We start from the raw sequence: 12,069 nt of genomic DNA on the forward strand, positions 1-12,069 counted from the left end.
TTATAATTCTTACTTATAAATATTTGTCTGTTCATGTAGGGTTTTATTGGTGCTGCAGCTATATCCACAAAGGTTCATCTTCAGCTACTAAATCAGAAAATGCTGACCTGCAAGGTTCAGTCCTGACAAGTCTCATATGATGTTTAGCACCACCAGTGCATCAGTAGCACACTTACAAGCTTTATTAGTCATTAAAAATAATAAACACTTAAAACCTGATGTATCAGCCAGTTTTGCTCTGTGGGGAGCTTGTGAGAATAGAGACATAATTTCTTTAGAATTTGAGTAGCAGAGATCAGAAAGAAAGAAGAAAACTAGATTAAGAAGGAAGAGCATCTGAGTTATTGCCATGCTATCTTCAGAATGAGAAAGGATATACCTTAAGGATGGGAGAAGTAGTCTGGGCAAAGGGAGGAACACTGAAGTGAAACTACAGTAGTGGTCCTTGGATGATAATAACCCGATAGCAAAAAAGGTTACTCACCAAGTGAATGTTGGGAGAAGTTCAGAAGCTGTTGTAGCTGGGTGTCACAGAAACACTGAGGGGGAAAAAAAATACACAACAAACTGAATAAAGCACAAGCAACGTATGAGGGGAATTGTTTCAAACTAGTGGAAGGAGAAAGAAAAGAGATTATATGCATCGCAAAAACAAGATTAAAAAAAGTAGAAACAATCTATTTGTAACAAAAATGCTTTTATCTCACAAGAATGGTATTACTTAACATATCTTTGCAAAATTTTCCATTACACTTCCAATTTCTAGATTTGGTTCAAACACTATTAGAGTATAAGATGAGTAGATTATGCAGCAAGTGAAGTTTACCCTAATAAATCCTTCTGGCCCTATCTCAGTTATTTTCTAAAGACATCTTAAAATTTTGCACACACGGATATGATACAAGAGAATAACAAAAACAATTATTCATTGTGAATAGGGTAACTCTAAACTTTTCAGAGCAGTAGTACAGAAGACAATGGGCAGATATTAGTACTTAACTCTTAGATTTTATAATTATCAAAGGAAGAAGCACCAGGGTGGAATTCATGGAACTGTAAATTATTTCGTATATTTCTAGTCTAATCACCTGCTGAAGGCAGGCTTAAGTTCAAAGCTAAATCAGATTTCTCAGGACTGGTCATGTCAGATTTTGAAAATCTTCAAGGAGACAGAGTCCTAAACCTCTCTTCTGTCACTTTCAAATAAATGCATTAGTATATACACCTTCTATAATGACCTTAAATATCTTTAGACATCAAAAAATTAGTTTTCTCACTCAGCTGTGTAGAATTACCCAACGGATTATTTATTCCTAAAGTAGCTGTCTGATACAGTTGGAGGTATTTCCTGTCTGTAGGTGCCTATTTTACCTCCCTCAGCCATAAACGGAGCCCAGAAGAATAGCTTATGTGAGACAAGTAACCTTTAGACAACTGCAGTTATGTAACACAACCCTAATTATGATGTTCAGGCTTGAGTTGACTACCACTTCCTCTTATATGGGGTCCTTTCCACTATTCTATACCACTCACAGAATCCTAGTGTCAATTCAAAATGTAATTTCTTTTGGGAAGAATCTTGTGATGCCCAAAATCTTGGAAAACCTTCCATATAATACCATGCAAATGGTGCCCAGTAACCCTATCCTTAAATAGTGACTTATAACGCTATGCTGCATTGCTCTGTATGGAAACCTGCAAGTGAGTATGTTTTGCTTGTCTTGATACATTAGTATAATCTATTTTTTCACAGGTTACATATTAGGAGTTAATAGTATGTTCTATCTCTCCTTCCACACTGAATGGACTTTTTTATTCCTCTGCATATTTTTACTACCGTAGTAGCAATTCTACACTACAAAACCATTTGTTAACAAAAACACAAAGTAAACTGAGAGCGAGTACATCAAAGGCCCTACTTTTCAGGCCCAGAGATAAAAGCATTGTGACTGGCTTTTTCCCTAAAAGGACATTTGAATTTCTATGTATTAAAGGTCTGAACGTTGATAAACTTGGCTTGTTGGCAGCGCCTCTTCAGCTTCTGAATTCTGAACTTTTGTTGCACTTTCACAGCACTTTGTGAAAAATGACAGTAACACATGTGTTGAAGTTCCAGTGGTGCTGTGATCTGAACAGTATCACCTAAGACTAGAAATATGCATGTGTCTTTAACAAATACAAAAAAGGACAACTGAGTCAACCAGTCAAACATGGTGCAGCCACATAGTAATAAGGTTGCATGTAGCCACTCCCCTCTCATTCCCAGAACAAAAAGTAAAATCACAAGCTGGAGGAGAAGGAAGAAATTCGCAGTGCTCAGTCAAACACAGCAATTTCATATGAGAGGTTCCTGCAATGCTTATCCCATCATTAGGGAGAGCCAAGAAAATGTAATTTCTGCACTGTGCTCTCCTACTGCTTTGTGATCCAGGAACTGAGATGAAAATACATGACAGGTAGTCATAGCTCCATGAAAATAAGGCAGTACCTAGAAGAAATCTTTGGGAAATTGAGAAGTGATTTGAGAAGTCTTTTCTAATGAGGAAGAAAGGATTGTATAAATTAGACAGAACTGCATCACAAGGAGATTAAAGGAATTTAAGAATTTAAGAAAACCCAGCTGAGACACAGCACTGCCCTGGCACTTTGCTACAACTTTATAATTTTTATAATTCCATATGAATAAAGAAAGAGGCAGCACTGTAGGTCATGGACATAGCTGTCTATCTGGCTAGAGCAAAAATTGTTAGGATAAGGAAAAGAGCCCAAACAATCCTTTGTTGAAGAATTACTGGGTCCACTTGGACCAGCAGTTTCCAGGTTGCAAAACCTGTAGATACATTTGGATTAAGCTCTCCAAAATGTCTGCAGGCTCAAGTATACACTTATTGCTCTGATAAAGTTTTTTGCTTAAAACACATTTTGATAACATGCTGTCACCACATAATTCCCAGAGCCAGAAACCATTTTGAGATATCTATGTCCTATGAAGGTTTAGGTTAATTGGTTAGAACCAGAGTTAGAAGAAGGTGAACTAGTCTGACTGGGTGAAGGGAAAAGTAAATTATCTTCATGGAACATGGGAAAGAAGGCATATTGTTTGTAGTAGGAAGGCAGGAAGAGATTGTCAATGGCGAGAAAAAAATAGACTATAGAATTTCCACACATTTCAATGGAAGAAGCCAACAATCTCATCTATTAATATCTGTCCATTAAACTGCAGCATAGTTACGCTACAATCTTACAATTGTAACAAACAGGTATTGTGTACTTTGCATTTTCCAGACAGATTATTTGAATCTGAGATCTAAAAGACAAATGAGAGAGAGAATTAAAAAAAGAGATACAAGACTTTAGTGAAAGATTTTGGTGATTATTGGCTCTTATTTTATTATTTGATCATCACTTCCTCCTTTGTTTTGTAGTCTCAGCTATGATCCCTATGGGACAAGAAGCATCTTTAGCTGTATGTTTGTAGCAGGATTTTGTCTCTAAATGTATTTGAAACTACTGGACATCTTCAGCATTGCTGCTCCTCTGTCTACAACAAAACCAATTCCTGCTGTAAATATATACAATAATTATGGGAGTTCTTAGTTAATAGCTCTGTTTTTAACACTTCCTAGAAAATAATTCCATCATACCAGCTACCTTAATGATTAATAAACATCACTATGCTTGAAAGCATTTGCTATTTTCCATATTGTTTATATATATTCCCAATCACTTTCTATGAATTAGAGAAAAGTAAATCTTTTCTTCTTCCCTTGCTTTTCTCCCTGCAGTTATTTAGAAGTCCAGTTCATATGTTGTGTCCTACTTTGATAAGAAAGAAATACTATTGATATTTTTTATTTCAGTTTGATAAAAAGCATGTTTGTTTTCGTTCATAGATTTAAAGCCCCAAAATGGACCAGTACCGTAAATAAAACATGCAATCTCATTTTAAAAATTTATTACAAGGAATTTTGTTTATGATTTCATGTTCTCCAGTAATAATTAATTGGAGGTCTTCACTGGTCCCCACAGACTAACTATCATTCAAAATGCACTAAAGGATGATCAACACACAGCAGCACATCTTCAGCAGTGAAAGTAACCGTATGTATTTTTGCTACCAGTTTAACATAAATTTAAAACCAAGTCATTTTACAGCGTGTGGTTTTGCAAACACTGCCAAGAAAATAGCTAATTTACCAGTTTCTAAGAGTTTGAAGATTTTTTTACATAAGTTACAATCACTGCTAAATACTTGAATGGTAATACTTTTTACAGTGACTTCCATTGGAGCCTCTGGAAAAGCTTTAAAACTGTTAACTGATTAACAACAATTATTTTCAAGAACATATTGAAAAAAATTCCATTTGTTATTCTGTGTGACGTTGACTATATTTGAAGCAACAATACAATACAAGCAAAACTAGCACCACAGCAGTTTTGCCTCCACTGTACAAAGGAGAAATTTATCCAGCAAATATAAGGCCACTGTGTGTTTTCATCCCTCACATGAAATCTCAAATTCTTAGGGCAAGGATGGACTTGGTAGCATATCCTAATCAAATACAAATGGTCCTCCTGTGCAGGGAGACTGTATTACCCTTTCTTACAGCAGGAATGTTCCTGCACGAAGATGAATATAGAAGTTAGGACAGTTAGGATGCATAATACACACTGAGGACTATTCTGTACTCTCAGATCAGACCTCGCTTTGACTATCACACATGATCTATGTGCTTACTATTAGTAATCTAAATAATACTGCAGAAAAATAGAGCACAAAAACTACCTTAGTATTCTGAGCCTCCCTTTTCCAAATTGTTCATTGATTGAAACAACCCTTTCATGAACCTGTATTTCTAGCCTTTCATTCCATTGCTTATCTCCTATTTATGCAAGTTCTTGAGCTTTCCTAAACCAGTCATATAATCCTATACACAATTTGTACATATCAAATAATCTCTTTACTGACTGTTCTAAATCTTATTTTTGAAATTTTAATTTCTTCTGCTGTAGAATAAATTCCATGTTCTTCTCTCTTACAGATTTTTTGAATTTTTCCTCATTTGGCTACTTATGTTGAAGTGAACGAACCAGCTACAGCATGCCTGGTAACAGCGTGTACGACTAAGGATCTTTTGGAATGATGAAATGCTGAGTATTATTGTCTCTTTGCTGATAAATCTCAACTTACGTTTGCATTTCAAAATGTTCAATCTCTTAGGTGGACTGGTGCCTTTAGCAAAATCAAATAAAATTCTTCCTAATCACTTCTATCTCTACTAATTTCACAGAATTTCACAATGTTCATTCTAACTGGAGGATCAGAGAATAGTTGAGGTTGGAAGGCATCTCTATACCATCGTGCTCAGAGCAGAATCAACTATAGCAGGGCCATGTCCAATCAGATTTCAAACACCTCCAAGGACAGAGACTCCAACTCTCTGGGCAACCTGTGCAAGTGAGTGTTTGACCACCCTCACAGTTTAAAAAAAGAAAACAAAAACACCACCCAACCAAACAAAAAAATACCACAACAAAACCCAACCAACCAAATAAAATGAAAGTTTTACGTTTAAATGGAATTTCCTGTATTTCAGGAAAGAGGAACAAAGGAAAATAGATCACCTTTTTTTTTAGTCCTTTACCTCTGATGAGGAACATTTGCTGTGCACTAACCCCTAATGCTATGCCAATTTCAATATCAAGTAAGAAGAATAAATGGCAATTACTGAAACACTAGCAGCATTCTCTGCCCAGTGTCACTGAGATTTAGTCATGACTTAAGGCACTATAAAGAGAGCATATGATTACATCAGACAAAGTCATCTGAGTGTGAAGTATTTGTACCTTTGTAGTACATGCTGTGTATTTCACTAAAGGGTCAGGAGACTTCTTGCAAACATTAAATGATGTTGTCTCAAGATCAGCATTTCACTTCTATAACCAGTTTGTACGACTGACTAAAGCAAAGGTTCAGCACTCCACTAGGAAAAGAATTTGACCCTCTGACAAATAAAATTAAGTAAAAAGTAACAAAACATAGGACACCAGTCTAAAAAGCTCTTCATCTTTGCAATATCCTTAATTAGATCACTGAGACAGTGCTGTACACCATGGACTGGCTTGTGGAGCAAACTCCTACAATTTATTCAGGTTAACCACTGTTTTAAACACATGGTATTCACTTAACTAAAATTGATTGTATTTTTGCAGAAGTGCCACCATTAGGAAAATTCGTGTTTCCCTAATGAAATAGTCTGTGATTCTATTCCTATTTTGCTGCTGCTTATTAAGGACTGCTTTCAATAAACAATTGAAAGAAGCTTCCATTATTGGTTGGCTTAATCCTGCAAGGTACATAACCCTAAAGGTTTTTAGGGATGGGAGTTGTTCATTGATTCTAACGAGACATCTGCTTAGTTCAGTACTAGGGAATTTGGTCCAAGGGCAGAAATAAAAGTTTCTTTGCAGTGTCTCAAATGTGCATCTGCCTTGACCCCCTCCCAGGGAATCATGTTCTATTCATTCCTTACCCTGTATGCTTATACGCTTTAAAAGGTAAGCTTTTAGTTGTTAGTACTAATTTAAAAATTAGTACTCTGATATTCAGAATTATCCCACTAACAACAAGATGCAGTATAATGTACTTGTTTGTATTCATGCAGACCTTGTGTAGGTAGCATGAATCTGAACTGTGAGTTTATGAGTGAAAAACTGCCAGCTTCACATGCCAGGCCTATCATTTTTAAGTTTATTAATCCCTGTTAGTATCAAACCTTTCCTTACCATGCTTCTAAACCAAGCTTCCCATTAAACAGAAGCAGAAAACGGAGTCATTGACAAATCTATAATTTATTCTACTAAAATTAAATATTTGATACATTATGTAAGTTACTAGCTAATTCAGTGATTATCTTACAATATATACTAGTTCATTTTCACCACACATATGCATTTAGAAGTTAAACCAAATCATGTAAAACTTAAGTATAGTCTGCGTGGCATGTATCAGCTCTGCAGAGCAACAGATTTTGCTCATTAATGGCTAATTACACTCAATTTTAAGAACTTGCATAATTTAATTATTTAAGAATCTTGCAATACATTCACTACAAAGCTGCGATATTCGTAATTCCAATTTTGCATTATCTTTGAAGTGCATGCAGTTAAAAAAAAGATATTACAGTGAAATAAATGAAAATATGTTGTTAAGAAGTCTCTGCTCACCCTAATCTTGTCTCTAACCCTCCCTTCCTCCAATCCAAAAACCACTTTCCCTCATTAGTTTTATTTAGCCTCTCTGCTGTCTGCAGACAGGCAGTGAATGTCCAACAAGAAGGTATGGAATTGTAGACATACATCACGTAGTCTGTCTGTTCACTGGGAATTAACAGAATGTCTCTATAATCCATGCAAGACAATGTGAAAACTTAATATTCTCCCTTCAATTTTGCTGTGCAAATGTAGGCAAAACCAGTTTTATTAGTTACATTTGCCTTTTAAAATTTTCTGATCTTTCTCTTTTAAGATTGGAATGGACCTTAAGAAACTTTTTATTTCTTGTTTTTAAGTATCTTACCTGATAAATGATATAATGTTCAAGTATCTAGCAAGCTGGCTGAAGACCTCTATAGGCTATTTTGGGGTCAGAAAGATGCCATATTATTCTGGAACATCAGAAGTGCAAAATGCACTATTCTGGAGACTGACAATGCAGCTAGCATTTTATACAATATTAATGTAAAAGAACAGACAGAGTGGCAGCCATTCACTTATATTTCAAAATGTTAACCACATAATTGTACTCTGGTACACAACAGGAGGGATTCCTAAGGGCATCTTTCAATTTAAGAGTATTGCAATGGATTTAGATGCTTCTGTTCACTCCCTAATGGAAGTCATGCAGGTCACAAAACCATAAAATACAATTTGGTATTTTAAGTTCAGAGATAAGTCCACACACTGCAGAGGAGGTTAGCTAGACAACTTTCTCAATTTAACAGATATTTTCACCAGCTATGCAGTGATATACATACTTCTAAATTAAGCATCCATTTATGTGATCTTTTTTAGTCAGAGATGCCTTTGCTGTGATCTTCAAAAAGTTCTGTCCAGCAACTGCCAAATATTAAACATAGAAAGTTGTCCACATTCCTGATTTTTACCTGTCTTGCCAGAATATTTTCCTATGCTAGAAAAAGGGGAACATGTCTCCAGACACAAGGGTAAAAGGCAGATCCATACTGAATTTCCTACTCTGTAATCCTTCCCACTCTGTAATCTTTCCCACAGCAGAACTGCTACTGACACATAGGATCATTTGATCACTCACACCTTTGGCCAAATATGCCAGTAGTGGCATAATGAGGATTTAGAAAGCTTATTTTAAGTTTAATTGGTCACAACAGCTGCTATACAGACAACAGAAATGCTATTTCCTTCTGATGGACAACCAGCATGCATATGCTGTAGCAATATTTACCCTGTTACCATATAGGCTTCATAAAGACATTTGCTCATTTTAAGCCCAAGTAGCACCAACAAATATGTGGTGTCTTGCCAAAGTTGCAGCCAAAACTTGTTATTTAAATATCAAAACAAAATAGGCATATAGAGAATGGGAGATAGAGATTAATATTTTTCAGTGATTTCCCAGTGATGTTGGCCATAAATGTATCCAGAAATCAAACGGAGTAATGAAAACAGACCTTTGTAAAAAAGATCTGTAAGTCCTGCTTTTCCACATGTGCTTCTTCTTGCTTCTCAAACCCATACTGCAATGAAATACTAGCTGTCTCTTGAGTCCTTTACTTAGTAAGTCTTCACTGTTGTTAAAAGACCCTACCCTAAAATAATGGCTATTATAGGTAATTTTAAATACTGTCTTTTTTAGTTGTAAGTATATCACTTAAATACCTTTTTAAAAAAATACTTACTGCACTGTGCAGATACATTGAGCTTTTCTGCCAATCCCTTACTATCAAATCCTTTTATAGTTCTTTGTTGTTAAACCAAATACAGTATTACATTGTCTGTCCTTACACACATTACTGCTGGATAAAGCCCTTCGCTCCCTAGACTAAATCTGTGCTGTTCTCTGTGCTGGTTTCTCAATGCTATCTCATTGCAACAGCTCACACTGAAAGCACGATATTCCCACACCCACCAACACAGCTCTTGGGATAAGAACTGCATCACAGTGTGTATTCTTTTCCGTAAGTTCCCACCAGCATGTCGCTAACAATTTCCTGGGCCTTATCAAAAAAAAAAAAAAAAAAAAAAAGGGTAAAAAAGCCTTTGAAGAGTGGAAACAAAGAATCAGCCTCTATTGTTGCTCTACTTTCACTGCCATAATCTGTGTTTTCCATCATCCTACATGTAGAGACTACAAACATCACCTAATACAGACACTCCAATCAACAATTTACTATGGACAGCTATTGCTCAGTACCTGTAATCTTTCATCCCAGTATTTGTAATTTTCAAATAATCCTTTTCATTTCCTTCCAGCAACCTGAACTGAGTTGAACCCATCCCCGTCTCCACCAAAAAATCTTTTTCTTTGCCTGTCAGCAGGAGTAACAACTGAGTCAGTTTCAAACTTTGGACTTGATTCATGCAAGCGAAACGCACAGATCACATGAGTTTGCTACGGAAATTACTCAGAAACAAAGTGTGGAGCAAGCCACTTTGATTAAGTGTACAACTGTGATCCCTTACTTCTCAGCATGAGGCTTTTCCACTGAGCAAAACTACGGACTTTTCAATCACACAAGAAAACTACTGGTAAATGGGTGGGTGGGAAGGGGAGCAGGGAAAGGATGATATTGGCTGTATTGCAGAAAATTATTTTTTTAAAAAAAGAGGAGGCATTCCGTGCCCCCCCCCCCCCCCCAAAAAAAAAAAAAAAAAAAAACCCTATTAAAAGTAAGCTCACCCCAGGGGACATTTTGTAGTTCAGCCATCCTTCACAAGCCCTAATTTCATTATTCAATGCATTGGACACACTAAGAACTGAAGTGATATAAAGCAGTAATAAAATGCACAGTAGTCCTTCAAGAAACACTGGCCTTTTTTACAAAGAAACTGGTAGGTAATGTGCTTAAGACCAAGAACCCTTCAGTTCTCCATTTACTCATCTACAAAGCTGTCTAATAATACACAACAACAACAACTTGTTTATACATTTCTTGAGAGGGTTATCTAATATTTGTGGGCTGCTGTGAGACAAAGCCACTGTGATAATGCACTTATCCCGTCGTATGCTCAAAACAGTCTGAAGGCAAAGATGAAAAGTGTAAGTTTAGACTGGGATATTTAAATGGTCAAATCTCACCATTGAAATCCTAGATCCTGTAGCTGCCAGAATTTTTAATGGAACCGTACTAATATATTGAGAAAAATAAAATCTTGTGTTACTTTTATTTAAAAAATTAGAACTAAAAATACAAAATGCTAGATTGTTTTTCAAACATCAATGGAATTCAGGATACATAAATCCTAATATAATCCATGCTCTTTCCTTCTTTTGATTGTGTGGGGAACTCTTCCTCAGGAAATTGTCTGAGACAGAAAAAAATTTAAAACTTTTAATGGATTAGTTTTGTCATACTTTCTGTGTGCTTTTCCATGCAAATACAGAGGAGTGCCCATACACCCTGAATAGCATGAATAACATCCGAACAGTGGATTGTTCACAAGAGGTTTACTTAATCTATTTGCTGCTTAGTGTTAATACTTTTTAACAGTCACTGAAGTTATGGAGTCAAAAATGTTAAAAAATATGAAACATTTGGGAAAGATGCTTAAGCTCCCACTGCCACCTCATTAACTCTTTCTTGATTTTCCCCTCTCTCTGACACCATCCAAATTTTGAAGGGAAGCCATTGACCGGGAGGTCAAATAGCACCATTGTCAAAAGGGAATGGAAGACAGGGTTAATGGGGGAAAGATAGGAAATAAAGTCTGTTTAGCCCTCTCCTCATTAAATACTAAACTTTCAAGAAAGACAAGAGAGAACAGAAATTACTCAGATGTAGCTATGGACTGCTTTTGCCATACAGAATAAAAGGTGATAAAAGGAAAATATTTATATTTCTTTGGCAGAAATCTTGTCAGAGAGGTGTAAAAAGTATTAAGTAGTCGTATAAAACATGGCATTATTATACCAGTAATATAAGGCTAAATAAAAACATATTGTCTAGGAAGGCTTCTAGAGTAGTTTTCCATCCCATTTCCAATAACCGAATCATCTAAATCAGTAAATCTAAAAACAAAAATTTAATCTTACAGTATTTTCTTGGTTAATTTCCCCCCCTTAATTACTTCTACCAGATGAAATACAATATTGCAAATTTTTAATCTAAATATGTGACGCATAAAATCAGTTAATCACAAGCCAAGCACTATTACATGTATAATATTCCTCCATAGACAGGCTTCTCAACTGCTGAAAGTACTGACACAAAACTGTACATGCTAGTATACGTGATGAAAGGCAAAAATGGCATGCTTGGCAGGTCACATAATAGGTGTGCACATATATGTGCTAAGCCACCATGTATGTAAAGGTGCTTGCATGCATGCGTGTGTGTGTTTATGTGTGAGCTAGATCAAGTGACAGGAGAGGACTTATGGTGTAAAGCTACTGGGGAACAAACCTTCTTGCCAAGCTTTGTTCTGTGTGCATCTGGCTAAGAGAGACATCTCTCAGAGTAGTAGAGCACCATCGCTTGCATCTTGCTGCTGGGCGTCATGTGTCACGTGCTCCTGACTAGCCCTGACACGGGTTCTGCAGATACACAGAAATCAGCAAGTTGTTCAGGCAGCGTACATGCAATTGGCACCAAAGGGAGGAGTGCAAGCCAGAGGCCAACTGAGCGACTCTCAAGCTAAAAGGATGGGACTTGGTATGCCTGTTTGTCAGCTGAATGTTGGTGCTAACCACTTTTGCCCAGCTGATTTGACTTTTCTAAAGATGATGCCCACACATTTCTATGCCTTCTTCCAGTACTTTCTGCTCTACCTGTGAAACTAATTTCAGTTTCTGTGCCTTCTCCAATGCCATAC

General features: G+C 36.3%; 1 long non-coding RNA gene across 1 annotated transcript in view; it reads right to left on the bottom strand.

Moving 5' to 3' along the window:
- The window catches only part of LOC142057126 (uncharacterized), a 136,184-nt gene that overhangs the window by 107,155 nt on the left and 16,960 nt on the right, over nt 1-12,069 (bottom strand). Inside the window, exon 2 of the long non-coding RNA XR_012660552.1 lies at nt 485-539. This is a non-coding gene — a long non-coding RNA (uncharacterized LOC142057126). The remainder of the gene's footprint in view (nt 1-484; nt 540-12,069) is intronic.

The sequence above is a fragment of the Phalacrocorax aristotelis genome, chromosome 5 (assembly GCF_949628215.1).
Source record: "Phalacrocorax aristotelis chromosome 5, bGulAri2.1, whole genome shotgun sequence".
Lineage (NCBI taxonomy): Eukaryota > Metazoa > Chordata > Aves > Suliformes > Phalacrocoracidae > Phalacrocorax > Phalacrocorax aristotelis.